Source organism: Sciurus carolinensis, chromosome 3 (assembly GCF_902686445.1).
Source record: "Sciurus carolinensis chromosome 3, mSciCar1.2, whole genome shotgun sequence".
NCBI lineage: Eukaryota > Metazoa > Chordata > Mammalia > Rodentia > Sciuridae > Sciurus > Sciurus carolinensis.
Genome location: NC_062215.1, coordinates 99,770,097 through 99,789,417, shown reverse-complemented (window position 1 = coordinate 99,789,417; position 19,321 = coordinate 99,770,097). Strand labels below are relative to the sequence as shown.

At 35.6% G+C, this 19,321-nt stretch overlaps 1 protein-coding gene and 1 pseudogene across 4 annotated transcripts in view; one reads left to right on the top strand and one right to left on the bottom strand.

Moving 5' to 3' along the window:
* The window catches only part of Mbd5 (methyl-CpG binding domain protein 5), a 481,517-nt gene that overhangs the window by 247,658 nt on the left and 214,538 nt on the right, over window positions 1-19,321 (bottom strand). The gene's annotated exons all lie outside the window — the stretch shown is intronic.
* On the top strand, window positions 9,286-10,838 carry LOC124981192 (serine/threonine-protein phosphatase PP1-beta catalytic subunit-like; annotated as a pseudogene).

The window sequence follows — 19,321 nt, the reverse complement described above, 5'->3', positions numbered from 1 at the left end:
CATAAATCTAAAACATTTTTATACACAAGCAACGAAACAGCCGAAAGGGAAATGAGGAAAACAACTCCATTTGCAATAGCCTCAAAAAAATAAAATACTTGGGAATCAATCTAACCAAAGAGGTAAAAGATCTCTACAATGACAACTACAAAACATTGAAGAAAGAAATTGAGGCAGACCTTAGAAGATGGAAAGATCTCCCATGTGCTTGGATAGGCAGAATTCATATTGTCAAAATGGCCATACTACCAAAAGTGCTATACAAATTCTATGCAATTCCAATTAAAATCCCAATGACGTACCTTACAGAAATAGAGCAAGCAATTGTGAAATTCATCTGGAAGAATAAGAAACCCAGAATAGCTAAAGCAATCCTTAGCCGGAAGAATGAAACAGGGGTATTGCAATGAATGAAACAGGGGGTATTGCAATACCAGAACTTCAACTATACTACAAAACAACAGTAACAAAAACGGCATGGTATTGGAACCAAAATAGACAGGTAGTCTATCAATGGTACAGAATAGAGGACACGGACACAAACCCAAATAAATACAATTTTCTAATACTAGACAAAGGTGCCAAAAATATGCAATGGAGAAAAGATAGCCTGTACAACAAATGGTGCTGGGAAAACTGGAAATCCATATACAACAGAATGAAACTAAACCCCTATCTGTCACCCTGCACAAAAATCAACTCACAATGAATCAAGGACCTCGGAATCAGACCAGAGACCCTGCATCTTATAGAAGAAAAAGTAGGTCCAAATCTTCAACTTGTTGGCTTAGGATCAGACTCCCTTAACAGGACTCCCATAGCACAAGAAATAAAAGCAAGAATCAACAACTGGAATAGATTCAAACTAAATAGTTTTCTCTCAGCAAAGGAAACTATCAGCAATGTGAAGAGAGAGCCTACAGAGTGGGAGAAAATCTTTGCCACTCATAATTCAGATAGAGCGCTAATTTCCAGAATCTATAAAGAACTCAAAAAACTCGACATCAAGAATACAAATAACTCAATCAACAAATGGGCTAAGGATATGAACAGACGCTTCACAGAAGATCTACAAGCAATCAACAAACATATGAAAAAATGTTCACCATCTTTAGTAATAAGAGAAATGCAAATCAAAACTACCCTAAGATTCCATCTCACCCCAATTACAATGGGGATTATCAAGAATACAAGCAACAACAGGTGTTGGAGAGGATGTGGGGAAAAAGGTACACTCATACATTGCTGGTGGGGTTGTAAATTAGTGCAGCCACTCTGCAAAGCAGTATGGAGATTCCTTAGAAAACTTGGAATGGAACCACCATTTGACCCAGCTATCCCACTCCTTGGCCTATACCCAAAGGACTTAAAATCAGCATACTACAGAGATACAGCCACATCAATGTTCATAGCTGCTCAATTCACAATAGCCAGACTGTGGAACCAACCTAGATGCCCTTCAATTGATGAATGGATAAAGAAACTGTGGTATACATATACAATGGAATATCACTCAGCCATAAAGAATGATAAAATTATGGCATTTGCAGGCAAATGGATGAAATTGGAGAATATCATGCTATGTGAGATAAGCCAATCTCAAAAATCCAAAAGACGAATGATCTCACTGATAAGCGGATGATGACACATAATGGGGGTGGGAGGGGGGCAAGAATGGAGGAAGGAGGGACTGTATAGAGGAAAAAAAGGGAGGGAGGGGACGGGGGGAGGAAAAAATAACAGAATGAATCAAACATCATTACCCTATGTAAATGTATGATTACACAAATGGTATGCTGCTACTCCATGTACAAACAGAAACAACATGTATCCCATTTGTTTACAATAAAAACAAATTTAAAAAATACTGTACTATACTGTACGAATATTGTACTGTTAATGCTGCAAATGCTCTCTCCTTTTACTTTATTTTCCTAGTCAATGTTACCATTTTTTTTCCATATGATATCTTCTATTTCTCCTATAGTCCTGCTGTCCAGTAACAGAAGCCACTATCAAGCACTTGAAATGTAGCTTATGTGTACTGAGATGTGCACTAAGTGTGAAATAAACACCAGATTTCAAAAGCAAAAAAAAAAAAAAAAAAAGACATAGACTGGCAAATTGGATTAAAAAATAAGACCCGACAATAGGCTGTCTCCAAGAGACTAAACTCTTAGGCAAAGACATCCAAAGACCTAAAGTGAAAGGATGGGAAAAAACATTGCTTACATGGTTTTGTAAACAAGCAGGGATTTCTATCCTCATATCAGATAAAGTGAACTTCAAGTCAAGTTAATCAGAAGGGACAAAGAAGGATATTTCATACTGCTTAAAGAAGATATAACAATTTTAAATACACCCTAAACAATGAAGCATATATGTACATAAAAAAAAAACCCCTTCCCAATTTATGAACCAAACAGACCACAACACAATAATACTGGGTGACATTAATACACCTCTCTCACCACTGGCTAGATCCTCCAAACAAAAACTAAACAAAGTAATCACAGAACTAAAAGATACAATCAATAATGTAGACTTAACAGACATATATAGAATATTACATCCACAATGACTGAATGTACTTTCTTCTCAACAGCACATGGATCTTCTCGAAAACAGACCATATCTCATGCCACCAAGCAACTCTTAGCAAACACAAAAATAGAGATACTACCATGCAGTCCATCAGATCATAATGGAATGAAAGAAGAATCAAAGATAAGTAAAAAATAGAATAATAGGTACTGCATGATGAGTGGATAGCAGAAGAAATCAGGGATCAAATAAAAAAATACTTGAAGGTAAATGAAAAGAGTGATACAACATATCAAAATCTCTGGGACACTATGAAGGCACTGCTAAAAGGAAAGTTCATTGCATTGAGCTCATTCATTAAAAGAATAGAAGTCAACAAATAAATGACCTAACATTACATCTCAAACCGTGAAAATTAGAACAAATCAATGGCAAAAGCAGAATACAGAAATAATTAAAATCAGAGCTGAAATCAATGAAATTGAAATAAACATTTCAAAATATTGACAAAAAAAGTTGGTTCTTTGAAAAAATAAATAAAATTGATAAGCCCTTAGTCATGCTAAAGGAAAGAGACAGTAAACTCAAATTACTAGAATTCATAATGAAAAAGGAAACATCAGGTTGAACACTACTGAAATAAAGAAGATAATCAGAAACTATTTTGAAAATTTATACTCCAATAAAATAGAAAAGCTTGAAGACATCAACAAATTTCTAGAGATGTATGACCTACCCAAACTGAATCAGGAGGACATACACAATTTAAACAGATCAATTTCAAGTGATGAAACAGAGGAAGCCATCAAAAGTCTACCAATTAAGAAAAGTCCAGGACCAGATGGATTCTGAGCCAAGTTCTACAAGACCGTCAAGGAAGAATTAACACTAATACTCCTCAGATTATTCAATGAAATAGAAAAGGAGGAACTCTTCCAAATTCATTCTATGAAGCTAGTCTCACCCTCATATCAAAACCAGACAAAGACACATTAAGGAAAGAAAACTTCAGACCAATATACCTGATGAACATAAATGCAAAAATTCTCAATAAAATTCTGGCAAATTGCATACAAAAACATATTAAAAAGATAGTGTACCACAATCAAGAGGGGTTCACCCCAGAAATTCAAAGTTGGTTCAACATATGGAAATCAATAAACATAATTCATTACACATCAATAGACTTAAAGACAAGAATCACATGATCATCTCAATAGACACAGAACAAGTATTTGAGAAAATACAGTACCTCTTCATGCTCAAACCACTAGAAAAACTAGGGATAGTAGGAACATATTTCAACATACTATATATAGTATATACTATATACTAAACCTGAGACCAACATCATTCTAGATTGTGAAAAATTGGGAAAGTATTCCCTCTTAGAACTGGAACAAGCCAAGGATGCCCTCTTTCACCACTCTTTTTTGGTCCTGGGAATGAACCCAGGGGCACTCATCACTGAGCCACATCCCCAGCCCTTTTTTGTATTTCATTTTGAGACAGGGTCTCACTAAGTTGTTTAGGGCCTCCTTGAATTGCTGAGGCTGGCTTTAAACTTGCAATCCTCCTGCCTCAGCCTTGTGAGCTGCTGGTATTACAGGTTTGCACCACTGTACCCAGCTCTTCCACCACTTTTACTCAACATTGTTCTTGAAACTCTAACCAGAGCAATTGGAAAAAAGAAATTAAAGTGATACAAATAGGAAAAGAACTCAAACTATCACTATTTCCAATGACATGATATATAGAAGATTCAAAAAATTCTACCAGAAAACTTCTAGAACTAATAAATGCATTCAGCAAAGTTGCAGGATATAAAATTAACACCCATAAATCAAATGTGTTCCTATACATCAGTGATGAATCCACTGAAAGAGAGATTAGGAAAACTATCTTATTCATAATAGCCTCAAAAAAAAAAAAAAAAAAAGAACTTGGGAATCAATTTAACAAAAGAGGTGAAATATCTTACAATGAAAGCTACAGAATACCAAAGAAAGAAATTGAAGAAGATCCAGAAGGTGGAAAGATCTCTCATTCTGTTGGATAGGCAGAATTAACATTGTCAAAATGTCCATACTACCAAAAGTGTTATACAGATTTAATACAATTCCTATTAAATACTAATAACATTCTTCATAGATATAGAAAAAGCAATCATGAAGTTCATTTGGAAAAATAAAAGACCAAGAATAGCCAATGCAATCCTTAGCAAGAAAAATGAAGCAGGAGACAGCACAATAACAGACCTTAAATTATACTACAGAGCAACAGTAACAAAAATGGCATGATATTGGCACCAAAACACACACATAGACCAATGGCACAGAATAGAAGACACAGAGACAGACCCACATAATACTGTTACCCATATTAGGCAAAGGAGTCATAAACTTACAGTGAAGAAAAAATAGCCTCTTCCACAAATGGTGCCAGGAAAACTGGAAATCCATATGTAGCAAAATGAAATTAAACCCCTATCTCTCACCCTGCAGAAAACTCAATTCAAAGAGAATCAGATGTATGCACTACAATAGAGACCTTGCACCTAACAGAAGAAAAAGTAGGCACAAATCTTCATTATGTCACCTTACGACCTGACTTCCTTAACAAGACTCCTAAAGCACAAGAAGTAAAAGCAAGAATCAATAAATGATGGCATCAAACTAGAAAGCTTCATCACAGCAAAGAAACAATCAAATATGTGAACAGAGAACCTACAGAATGGGAGAAAATCTTTACCACATGCACCTCAGATACAGCACTAATCTCCAGAATAGAAAAAGAACCTTAACACCAAAAAAATAAATAACCCAATCAATAAGTGGGCTAAGGAAATGAACAGACACTTCACAGAAGAAATACAACTGATTGACAAATATATGTAAAAATGTTCAACATCTCTAGCAACTAGAAAAATGCAAATTAAAACTACACTGAGATTTCACTTCACTCCAGTGAGAAAGGTAATTATCAAGAATACAAGCAATAATAAGTGTTAGCAAGGATGTGGGGAAAAAGATAAACTCAAACATTGCTGGTGGGATTGCAAGTTGGTGCAATCACTATGGAAAGCAGTGTGGAGTGAAGTTGTATCTGAGTATGGAGAAAGTAAAGAAAAATTGTAATGGGGACATGGGCAGAAAACACATTCCTTGTGACTTAAAATAGAGCCAAAGGAAAACAGCTTAGTTCTTTGATTTGTTCAGCCTAGTCCACTAAAGGTGTGTAATGATTTTATCTGAATAGGAAAGAAATGCCTGCTCAGCTTACTTCAGAATTATAATGATGTTTCTTATATATCTGCTACAAATTGCCAAAAATTAAATGCAAGAACAAAGGATGCTAATACTTTGGTCTCAGCGTTTGAACTGTCAAGTACAAATAATAACAGATAATATATACCTACTTCACTGTCATCCCCTAAGAATCATTCTTCATAGAACTTGCACTGAGAATTTCTCCTTACTACAAAAAGTATACAACAGATTGGAGAAGAAAGAAACTTTCCAGGGCTCAGGATTACCTGCTTTTCCACATGAGCTCTGTGAAGATGATGTAAAGAAGGCAGGCAATCAGAGCTTATACAGTTAACGAATTGTGGTTTATTGACTGCGTTCTCATAACTTATTTCATTTAATCTTCATAAGTACTCCACTATATGGGCATTATCATCTCCTTCATAAATGAAGAAACTGGCATTCAGAAAGATGAGGTAATTGCATAAGATCCCAACTCCAGAGACTGGCAAAAGCCTACTGGAAACCAAAAGTTCTGACTCTAGGCCCAAGTGATTTTCTACTACTATACAGCTTAAATAACAAGCAATGACTGACATTAATATATACCTGACTGAGAAAGAGATAACTAAAGATCATTATATCTGATGAGGGGTTTTAAGTCTTAAAGTCAATAAGAAAAAGCATTTGTCAAAATTGCCTTTAAAGATCACATATATCACACATAAAGTATAGAACATAGTGTGTATGTGCTACCAACCCCAATAATATTTTAGTTCAAAATATAAATGAATGTATCACAATAGTTGAGTACACACATAAAATACAATTATAAGTTTATGCTACATGTATTTCTACAGAAAAGAGTGGTTATAGGCATGTATTATATGTATCTTGCAACCCTACTGTTCAAATAGTGACTAATAGTCCTTGAAAGCTGACCATGAGTCATGTACTATGCTAATGATTTAGATATTATCTCATTTAATCTTTTAAAGATTTCTGAAGTAGATACAACATCAAAAACATAGATGAGGAGACAGAAATCTTTGAAAGATTGAGTCATACAGGAAGCAAATGTCAAAGTCATGATTTGAACTTTTTTAATTTGACTGAAGTTATGCCTCAGAATATGAATTGTTGTTCACGTTCTTGTTTTGATGAACCATATCTGTGCTTTAAACAAGGCAGCATAACAAATCTTATGTATGCCAAAGATGATGGGTTTGACAAAGATTCACACCTTAATTTCCAAATCTTTATGTGAAAACTATCGACAGAAGTTCTGATCAATGTTATAGGAGTAGATATTTTAGAGACTTCTCTGTTCCAAACACTCAGCAATTACAGATAAAATAAAAGAAGAATTATAAACAAAGAGAGAATAAAATAAGAAATAAAGGAAAAATACACCACTATACTAAAAACAGAAGCCACCATATAACAGAACACAAAGTGGTAAGCAAGGCTACGTTGTAGACTTGCTAGGCTCCAGATGTATTAGCAGTCAGAATATGAAGAACTACCTGGTAAAACACTTCAGCTGGTCTCAGTGCTTGAAAGCTGCACCAAAGTGTGATTACCAAACTTTGAAAGAGATAAAAAACAAACAAAACAAAACAACAACAAAACACACACACAAACATTTTTATGTGAAACCAGGAAGACAGAGGGAGAAGACAAAGTACACTTAATGATTGGGATGAGCAAAGATAGAAATAGAAAAAGTTTCCTTCAGGAAAAACTTATAAATGAATTTCAAGAGCACTTGGGGAAAACTAAGGCCAAGAGAGTCAACAACCACAACAACTAGAAAGATATGTAGACTTAAAAAAAAAAAAGAAAAATGTAAGCAGAATACATATATAGAGGAATCAAGAAATATATAAAAAGAAAGAGCTTAATATACATAAAGAAATAAAGGGAGAAATAACAAACACTCAAAAAAAGAAATTATGAAATGAATATGGAAAAAAGACATAAGAGTACAGGTACATTAAAAAAAAGCCACAAATTCTTGAAAATGAGCACCTATTAATTAAAAAAGAAAACTCTAGTAGCATAAACTGTCAACAGGATATAACAGTAGAAACAGTAAACTAGAGAATAGGACTGAGCTGGAGCAGTGGCACATGCCTGTAAAACCGGCAGCTCATGAGGCTGAGGCAGGAGGACTTCAAGTTTAAAGCCAGCCTCAGCAATTCAGGGAGACACTAAGCAACTTAGGGAGACCCTGTCTCAAAATTAAAATTTAAAAAGGATGGGGTACAATCCCTGGTATTAAAAAAATAATAATAAAGGAAAAATCAAACAGTAATTAAAAATAAATGAGGACAGAGACCTTTCATGTCAAAACAAATTTCAGAAATAGAATATAGAAGGAAAGGTAGATAAGCATATTTAGACAGATGTCTGAGATATGTCCAGTACTAAAGATCAATGTGATACCTCAGATTGAAAGCACCATTTTCTTTTTTCTTTTTTTTTGAAAGCACCATTTTTAAATCCAGAGAAAGACAGATCCAAGATGGCAGACTAGAGGGAGGCTGCATTCCTTGTCACTCCATAACTCTGGTTTCAAGCAGAGGAAAATCTGTTTCTCTGTGAGGCAGTCTTTGCTGCTTGTCGATCCCCTGCCGTTTACCCCTTTTGTCCACCTCAATCACCTGCAGTCTGCCAGCATATTGACAACTTATGGAGTGCAGACTGCTCACTGACTGCTGCCTATCATCTGCCATTTGTGCATTTGCCTGCCTCTTGCCTGCCCATCGCCTGTCTTTCACCTACCCATCACCCACCAAGGTCCACCTGCCAATCGTCCACTGATAGCCTGCAGATCCCCTTGCAGACTTGCCATCTGCCTGCTGTTGCCTGGAAGTCCACTGTCACAGTACCCACAGGTTTGGTTACAGGTGGCTGCCGCCATTTTGGGACAACAGCCAGAACCTGCAGGACCCCCCTGCCAAACTGACCATGCCCCACTTCCAGGACCCCTAGCCTGACCAACTGCACTCCACATGGACTCCAAGTCCATGCCCCATGCTGTAGCTCCCCATTTGCCAACATGTTTGGAAGTCAGTGCAGCCATCCTGGATTATTCTTGAAGCAGAAGCTCTCATCCTTAGGTGGGGCAAATCCCATCCTGAGATGCCTCCTGGAGATTGGAAGCTCATTGTTAGGTACCTCTCCTGCATCAGGATACTGAAGACTGGGAGGTTTGAATAGTACATGACTACTATAGTGTAGGTTTTTTTTTTCCTTTGTGAAAACTTTTAAGTTTTTATTTCCTTATTTTTCTTGCTCTATTTTCCTTTTGTTTACCTATTTCCTCAGAGTCTCTTTCTCCCTTTTCTCATGCTAACAAACAACTTCTTTTAATTACACTTTCACTCTTCCTATGATCTATAAATTCTGAGGATGGCGTGGCACAGAGGCTGGCAAGGGCCATAGGGAGAGAGTGGCGCTGTTGAAGGGGCCCATGGCGGCGGTGCTGGTGAGAGAACACCGAGCCCGTCGCCGCAGCCTCTGCCACCGAGAAGCCCTTGTTCCAGCTGCCGGGAAGGAGAGCTGGTGCCGACAAGATGGTCGACGGGGAGCTGAACGTGGACAGCCTCATCACCCCCCTGCTGGAGGTACAAGGATGTCGTCCAGGAAAGATTGTGCAGATGACTGAAGCAGAAGTTCGGGGCTTATGTATCAAGTCTTGTGAAATCTTTCTCAGCCAGCCTATTCTTTTGGAATTGGAAGCACCACTGAAAATTTGTGGAGATATTCATGGACAGTATACAGATTTACTGAGATTATTTGAATATGGAGGTTTCCCACGAGAAGCCAACTATCTTTTCTTAGGAGATTATGTGGACAGAGGAAAGCAGTCTTTGGAAACCATTTGTTTGCTATTGGCTTATAAAATCAAATATCCAGAGAACTTCTTTCTCTTAAGAGGAAATCATGAGTGTGCTAGCATCAATTGCATTTATGGATTCTATGATAAATGCAAACGAAGGTTTAATATTAAATTGTGGAAGACCTTCACTGATTGTTTTAACTGTCTGCCTATAGCTGCCATTGTGGATGAGAAGATCTTCTGTTGTCATGGAGGACTATCACCAGACCTGTAATCTATGGAGCAGATTCGGAGAATTATGAGACTCACTAATGTTCCTGATACAGGTTTGCTCTGTGATTTGCTGTGGTCTGACCTACATAAGGATGTGCGAGGCTGGGGAGAAAATGATTGTGGTGTTTCCTTTACTTTTGGAGCTGATGTAGTCAGTAAATTTCTGAATCGTCATTTGTCGAGCTCATCAGGTGGTAGAAGATGGATATGAATTTTTTGCTAAATGACAACTGGTAACCCTATTTTCAGCCCCAAATTACTGTGGTGAGTTTGACAATGCTGGTGGAATGATGAGTGTGGATGAAACATTGATGTGTTCATTTCAGATACTGAAACCATCTGAAAAGAAAGCTAAGTACCAGTATGGTGGACTGAATTCTGGACATCCTGTCACTCCACCTCAAACAGCTAATCCACTGAAGAAAAGGTGAAGAAAGGAATTCTATAAAGAAACCATCAGATTTGTTAAGGACATACTTCATAATATATAAGTGTGCACTGTAAAACCATCCAGCCATTTGACACCCTTTATGATGTCACACCTTTAACTTAAGGAGATGGGTAAAGGATCTTAAATTTCTTTCTAATAGAAAGATGTGCTACACTGTATTGCAATAAGTATACTGTTATAATATTCAACAAAAGAAGTTAAATCCAAATTCAAAATTATCCATTAAAGTTACACCTTCATGTATCACAATTTTTAAAGTTGAAAAGCATCCCAGTTAAACTAGATGTTATAGTTAAATCAGATGAAAGCATGATGATCCATCTGTGTAATGTGGTTTTAGTACTGCTTGGTTGTTTAATTATTTTGGGCTTGTTTTGTTTGTTTTTGCTAGAATAATGGCAACTACTTTTAATTTTTTTCCTGAGACATTTTTAAAAGTGAAACATGGGAAGAGCTTTAAAGACATTCACCAACTATTATTTTCCAACTATTATTTGATCTTACTAAGAAAACCTATGTCTCATTACAGTAAAAGAAATTTTAGAGATTGATAGTTTTTAAAAATATGCAAACTATCCAATCCAATAATTTTTAATCAAACCGTTTGGACAAACATATAGCTGATAGTGAATATTTTGCTTTTTTACAGAAATTGCCACTGATTTGGATTTCTGCACTCTAATTTTTAACTTATTGATGCTCTATTGTCCAGTAGCATTTCATTTAATTTTAAGATAAGGCTCAAATAGTATCACCCAACTAGTTGGTAATGTGATTATGTGGTACCTTGGCTTTAGGTTTTAATTTGCATGAAACACCTTTTGGCATGCCTAACTTCCTGATAACTCTCACCTGCATAAGTTTTGTTTTTGGGGTTTTTGTTGTTGTTTGTTTGTTTTTAGATCCACAGAACATGAGAATCCTTTTTTGACAAGCCTTGGAAAGCTGACACTCTTTTCCTCCCTCTGTACGAAGGATGTTTTTAAATGGATACTGGTCAGTAGGACATATTGTCAACTATGGGTATTGGGTGCGTCACTGTCTAATATTGCTATGTGAATGTTGTATACGATTGTAAGGCCGTGTCACTAAAGATTTTTATCCTGGTTTTTCATAATCAAAGGTCATATGATATTGTATAGATATGCTTTGTAGTGAACTATACTAGCAATAATTTCTGTACATGATCAAGAGTTTATTGCAGCATTTCTTTTCCTGTTTTTTTTTTTTTTTTTTTGTGTGTGTGTTAAGGGTTAGAATTAACAAATTTTGGCAAGCAGTAGAAAAGGCAACATAAAGATTTTAGAAGGAGAACTTACAGGACACAGATTTGTGATTCATTGGATGTGATTCTAAAATCTTTTATTGAGCATTGTCAAATTTGTAAGCTTCACAGGGATGGACATCATATTTATAATACCCTTCCATATGTGCTACCATAGATGTGAAATATTTGACCTTAATATTCTATGAAAATGTTAAATTGAGAATTCTGTTAACTTACATTTTATGGATTGGCGCATTGTATTACTGCAAGAAATATTTGATTTTTCAGCACAGTGCAAAAGTTCTTTAAAAAGCATATGTATTTTTTTCCTAATTCCAGTTTGTTTTAAAGCACATTTTAAATGTAGTTTTCTCATTTAGTAAAAGTTGTCTAATTGAAAAAAAAAAAAAGAAATTCTATATACTCTTTTCTTATCCCATTAACAGTTACAACCTACACTGCTCTCCATCCTCTTTGTCCACCATTAGAAACTGCAGACCTCATTGCAAATCTATCTTTTATACTGTAGATAATAATTGATGTCATCCTTTCTATTTATTATGACAAAATTGTTAATGTCTTCATAGGGCCTATTTAGTTTAGGGCTGCATATTGTTTCTACTGGATGCTGCTAATACAGATCCCCCCCTTAAAGAAGAGGTTTTGGAAACCTGCAGGGTCACTATATGCCTATAGGGGGGAAACTGCAATACCCCAGATCTGCACTGCTAGAGGGGAACATACATGAAGAACATGAAAAAACAAGGAAGAAAGTGCTCTAAACAAACCAAGATTCTATATTAATTTCTATATTAATAGAATCCAATGACAGCAGGATAAAAGAAATGTCAGAAAAGGAGTTCAGAATATACATAATTAAAATGATTCATGAAGCAAAGGGTAAGAGAGCAAATGCAGGCAATGAATGATCATTCCAATAAGCAGTTGAAAGAGCAACTGCAGGAAGCAAAAGATCATTTCAACAAAAAGATGGAGATTCTGGGGGAAAAAAATCCTTGAAATTAAGGAAAAAAATAAACCGAATAAAAAGCTTAATGGAAAGCATCACCAACAGACTAGATCACTTGGAAGACAGAATCTCAGAAAATGAAGATAAAATATTTAGTCTTGAAAATAAAGTTGACCTATCAGAGAAGATGGTAAGAAATCACAAATGAAACTTCCAAGAACTACGGGACATCATAAAAAGTCCAAATTTAAGAATTATTGGGATTGAGGAAGGCACAGAGATACAAACCAAAGGAATGAACAACCTATTCAATGAAATCAGAAAATTTCCCAAACCTGAAGAATGAAATGGAAAATCAAATACAAGAGGCTTACAGAACACCAAATGCACAAAATTACAACAGATCCACACTAAGGCACATTATAATGAAAATGTCTAACATACAAAATCAACATTAAATTTTAAAGGCTGCAAGAGAAAAGCAACAGATTACATATAGGGAAAACCAATAATGGATATATCAGCAGATTTCTCTACCCAAACCCTAAAAACTAGAAGGGCCTGGAACAACATATTTCAAGCTCTGAAAGAACATGGCTGCCAACCAAGAATCTTATACCCAGTAAAACTAACCTTCAGATTTGAAGACAAAATAAAATCCTTCCACGATAAACAAAAGTTAAAAGAATTTACAAAAAGAAAGCCGGCATTACAGAACATTCTCAGCAAAATATTCCATGAGGAAGAGATGAAAAACAACGATGCAAATCAGCAATGGGAGGAACTACCCTAAAGGAATAGCCAAAGAAAGGAGAAACCAAACCATGTCAAAAAACAAACATGAGTCAAATGACTGGGAATACAAATCCTATCACAATAATAACCCTGAATGTTAATGGCCTGAACACATCAATCAAAAGACATAGACTGGCAGAATGGATTAAAAAGAAAAATCCAACAATATGCTGCCTGCAAGAGACTCATCTCATAGAAAGAGATACCCACAAACTAAAGGTGAAAGGATGGGAAAAAACATACCATGCACATGGGCACAGCAAAAAAGCTGGAGTATCCATCCTCATTTCAGATAATGTGGACTTCAAGCCAAAACTAGTAAGAAGGGATAAAGAAGGAAATTACATACTGCTTAAGGGAAGCATAAATCAGTAAGACATAACAATCATAAATATCTATGCCCCGAACATTGGCTCATCCATGTACATCAAACAAATCCTTCTCAATTCCAGAAATCAAATAGACCACAACACAATAATACTAGGCGATTTTAACACACCTCTCTCACCGCAGGATAGATCCTCCAAACACAAATTGAATAAAGAAACCATAGGTCTTAATAACACAATCAACAATTTAGACTTAACAGACATATATAGAATATACCATCCAACAAAGAATGAATACACTTTCTTCTCAGCAGCACATGAATCCTTCGCTAAAATAGACCATATTTTATGCCACAAAGCTACTGTTAGCAAATACAAGAAGATAGAGATACTACCTTGTATTCTATCAGATCATAATGGATTGAAATTAGAAATAAATGACAGAATAAAAAACAGAAACTTCTCCAGTACCTGGAGATTAAATAATACACTATTATATGATGAATGGATAACAGAAGACACCAGGAGGGAAATAAAAAAATTCTTAGAAGTAAACGAGAACAAAGACACATCATGTCAAAATCTCTGGGACACTATGAAAGCAGTAATTAGAGGAAGATTTAGGGGCTGGGGAGATAGCTCAGTCGGTAAAGTGCTTACCTTGCAATCACAAAGCTATAGGTTCAATTTCCAGCACCACAAAAAAAAAAAAAAAAAAAAAAAAAAAAAGAATTTATATCATGGGCACATTCAACAAAAGAAGTAAAAATCAACAAATAAACGACTTAACACTACAACTCAAAGCCCTAGAAAAAGAAGAACATACAAACACCAAAAGTAGTAGAAGACAGGAAATAGTTAAAATCAGAGCTGAAATCAACGAAATTGAAACAAAAGAAACAATACAAAAAATTAACAAAATAAATAGTCGGTTCTTTGAAAAAAAAAAGAGAAAGAGGGAGAAAACTCAAATTACTAAAATTCGGAATGAACAAGGAAATAGCACAACAGACACGACTGAAATACAAAACATAATTAGAAGCTATTTTGAAAATCTATACTCTAACAAAACAGAAAACCTCGAAGACATCAAGAAGTTTCTAGAGACATACGAATTACCTAAACTGAACCAGGAGGACATACACAACTTAAATAAATCAATTTCAAGCAATGAAACAGAAGAGGTCATCAAAAGCCTACCAACAAAGAAAAGTCCAGAACCAGATGGGTTCTCAGCTGAGTTCTACAAAACCTTTTAAGAAGAGCTCATTCCAATACTCCTCAAAGTATTCCAAAAAATAGAAGAGGAAGGAACACTCCCAAACTCATTATATGAAGCCAATATCACCCTGATACCTAAACCAGACAGAGACACATCGAGGAAAGAAAATTTCAGACCAATATCCTTAATGAACATCGATGCAAAAATTCTCAACAAAATTTTAGCAAATCACATACAAAAACATATTAAAAAGATAGTGCACCATGATCCTGGGTTTTATCCCAGGGATGCAAGGTTGGTTCAACATCTGGAAATCAATAAATGTCATTCACCATATCAACAGACTTAAAGTCAAGAATCACATGATTATTTCAATAGATGCAGAAAAAGCATTTGATAAAATACAGCACCCCTTCATGCTCAAAACACTAGAAAAAATTGGGGTAGTGGGAACATTTCTTAACATTGTAAAGGCCATCTACACTAAGCCCATGGCCAATATCATTTTAAATGGTGAAAAACTGAAAGCATTCCCCCTAAAAACTGGAACAAGGCAGGGATGCCCTGTTTCATCACTTCCATTCAACATCGTCCTTGAAACTCTAGCCAGAGCAATTAGACAGACCAAAGAAATTAAAGGGATACGAATAGGAAAAGAAGAACTCAAACTATCCCTGTTCGCTGATGACATGATTTTATATTTAGAGGAACCAGGAAATTCCACCAGAAAACTTTTAGAACTCATAAGTGAATTCAGTAAAGTAGCAGGTTACAAGATCAATGCTCATAAATCCAATGCATTTTTATACATATGTGATGAATCTTCAGAAAGAGAAATTAGGAAAACTACCCCATTCACAATAGCATCGAAAAAAATAAAATACTTGAGAATCAATCTCACAAAAGAGGTGAAAGACCTCTACAATGAGAACTACAGAACACTAAAGAAAGAAATTAAAGAAAAATCTTAGAAGATGGAAAAGATCTCCTGTGTTCTTGGATAGGAAGAATTAATATTGTCAAAATGGTCATACTACCAAAAGTGCTATACAGATTCAATGCAATTCCAATTAAAATCCCAATGACATACCTTACAGAAATAGAGCAAGCAATTATGAAATTCATCTGGAAGAATAAGAAACCCAGAAGAGTTAAAGCAATCCTTTGCAGAAAGAGTGAAGCAGGGGGTATTGCAATACCAGATCTTCAACTCTATTACAAAGCAATAGTAACAAAAAAGGCATGGTATTGGTACCAATATAGACAGGTAGATCAATGGTACAGAATAGAGGACACGGACACAAACCCAAATAAATACAATTTTCTCATATTAGACAAAGGGGTCAAAAATATGCAATGGAGAAAAGATAGCCTCTTCAACAAATGGTGCTGGGAAAACTGGAAATCCATATGCAACAGAATGAAACTAAACCCATATCTCTCACCATGCACAAAACTAAACTCAAAATGGATTAAGGACCTTGGAATCAGACCAGAGACCCTGCAGATTATAGAAGAGAAAGTAGGTCCAAATCTTCAACATGTCGGCTTAGGACCAGACTTCCTCAACAGGACTCCTATAGCACAAGAAATAAAAGCAAGAATCAACAACTGGGATAGATTCAAACTAAAAAGCTTTCTCTCAGCAAAGGAAACTATCAGTAATATGAAGAGAGAGCCTAAAGAGTGGGAGAAAATCTTTGCCACTCATACATCAGATAGAGCACTAATTTCCAGAATATATAAAGAACTCAAAAAACTCTACACGAAGAATACAAATAATCCAATCAACAAATGGGCTAAGGAAATGAACAGACACTTCACAGAAGAAGATGTACAAGCAATCAACAGATATATGAAAAAATGTTCACCATCTTTAGTAATAAGAGAAATGCAAATCAAAACTACCCTAAGATTCCATCTCACCCCAATTAGAATGGCGATTATCAAGAACACAAGCAACAACAGGAGTTTGCAAGGATGTGGGGAAAAGGTACACTCATACATTGCTGGTGGGGTTGAAAATTAGTGCAGCCACTCTGCAAAGCAGTATGGAGATTCCTCAGAAAGCTTGAAATGGACCTACCATTTGATCCATCTATCCCACTCCTTGGCCTATACCCAAAGGACTTAAAATCAGCCTACTACAGAGATACAGCCACATCAATGTTCATAGCTGCTCAATTCACAATAGTCAGATTGTGGAACCAACATAGATGTCCTTCAATTGATGAATTGATAAAGAAACTGTGGCATATATATACAATGGAATATTACTCAGCCATAAAGAATGATAAAATTATGGCATTTACAGGCAAATGGATGAAATTGGAGAATATCATGCTAAGTGAGATAAGCCAATCTCAAAAAACCAAAGGACGAATGATCTCGCTGATAACTGGATGATGACACATAAAGGTGGTGGGAGGGGTTAATGTTAGGTTTAGGGTTAGGTTTAGGGTTAGGGTTAGAGAGGGTGGCAAGAATGGAGGAAGGAAGGACTGTATAGAGGGAAAAGAGGGGGGGAGGGTGGGGGGAAGGGAAAAAATAACAGAATGATTTAAAAAAAAAAAAGAATTTACAAACAGAAAGCCTGCACTAGAGATCATTCTCAGCAAAGATTCCATGAGGAGGAAACGAAAAACAGCAATGTAGGTCAGTAAATGGACAAACTACTTTAAAGAAAAACCAATCAGAAGAGAAACCAAGTCAAGTTAAAAACCAAAAATAAGCTAAAATGACTTGGAATACAAATCATATCTCAATAATAACCCTGAATGTTAATGACCTACTCATTAATCAAAAGACAGACTGGCACATTGGATTAAAAAGAAAGACCCAACAATATGCTGCCTTCAAGAGACTCATCTCATAGAAAAAGATACCCATAATCTAAAGGTGAAAGGATAGGCAAAAGCCTACCATGCACATGGACTCAGTAAAAAAGCGGGGGTTTTCATCCTTATATCAGATAAAGTGGACTTCATGCCAAAGTTAGTCAGATGTGCATTTTATATGGCTTAAGGGAACCATAAATCAGGAAGACATAAGGATTGTAAGTATTTATGCCCCAAACAACGGTGCATCCATGTATATCAAATAAATTCTTCTCAATTCCAGGAATCAAACCGCCCACAACACAATAATTCTGGGTGACTTTAACATATTGCTGTCACCACTGGATAGATCTTCGAAACAAAAACTAAACAAAGAAACCACAGAACTCGGGCTGGGGAGATAGCTCAGCTGGTAGAGTGCTTGCCTCGCAATCACAAGACCCTGAGTTCGATCCCCAGTACCGCAAAAAAAAAAAAAACTCAATAACTTATACTTAATAGACATATATATATAGAATATTCTATCCATCACCCAGCAAATACACTTTCTTCTCAGCAGCACATGGACCCTTCTCTAAAATAGACCACACACTATGCCACAAAGCTACTCTTAGCAAATACAAAAAAATAGAGATACTACCTTGTATTCTATAAGATCAAAATGGAATGAAATTAGAAATCCATGACAAAATAAAAAATAGAAACTATTCCATCACCTGGAGACTAATTAATATGCTATTGAATGAAGCATGGATAAAAGAATACATCAGGGAGGAGATAAAAAAAATTCCTAGAGGTCAATGAGAATGATGATACAACATATCAAAATATCTGGGACACTAGGAAAGGAGTACTAATAGGAAAATTCACTGTACAGAGAGCATTCAAGAAAAGAAAAGAAAAGTCAACAACTAAATGACCTAACATTACATCTCAAAGCCTTAGAAAAAGAAGAACAGAATAACTCTAAAAGTAATAGAAGATCAGAAATAATTAAAATCAGAGCTGAAATCAATGAAATTGAAACAAACAAAAAATTCAAACATCGTGAAAAACAAAAAGTTGGTTCTTTGAGAAAATAAACAAAATAGATAAACCCTTACCTACATTAACAAAGAGAAGGAGAGAAAACTCAAAGTACTAAAATTTGTGATGTAAAAGGAAATATCAAGACAGACATCACTGAAACATATAATATAACTAGAAGCTACTTTGAAAATCTATACTCCAATAAAACAGAAAATCTCAAAGGCATTGACAAATTTCTAGAGACATGTAATCCTCCCTAATTGAACCAGGAGGACATATACAATTTAAACAGACCAATTTCAAGCAATGAAATCGAAGTCATCAAATGCCTACCAACCAAGAAAAGCCCAGGACAGGACAGATTCTCAGCTGAGTTCTACAAGACTTTCGAAGAAGAATTTATACCAATACTCCTCAAAGTATTTCATGAAATAGAAAAGGAGAGAACCCTTCCAAATTCATTCTATAAAGCTAGTATCATCCTGATACCAAAACAAAGTCACATAAGG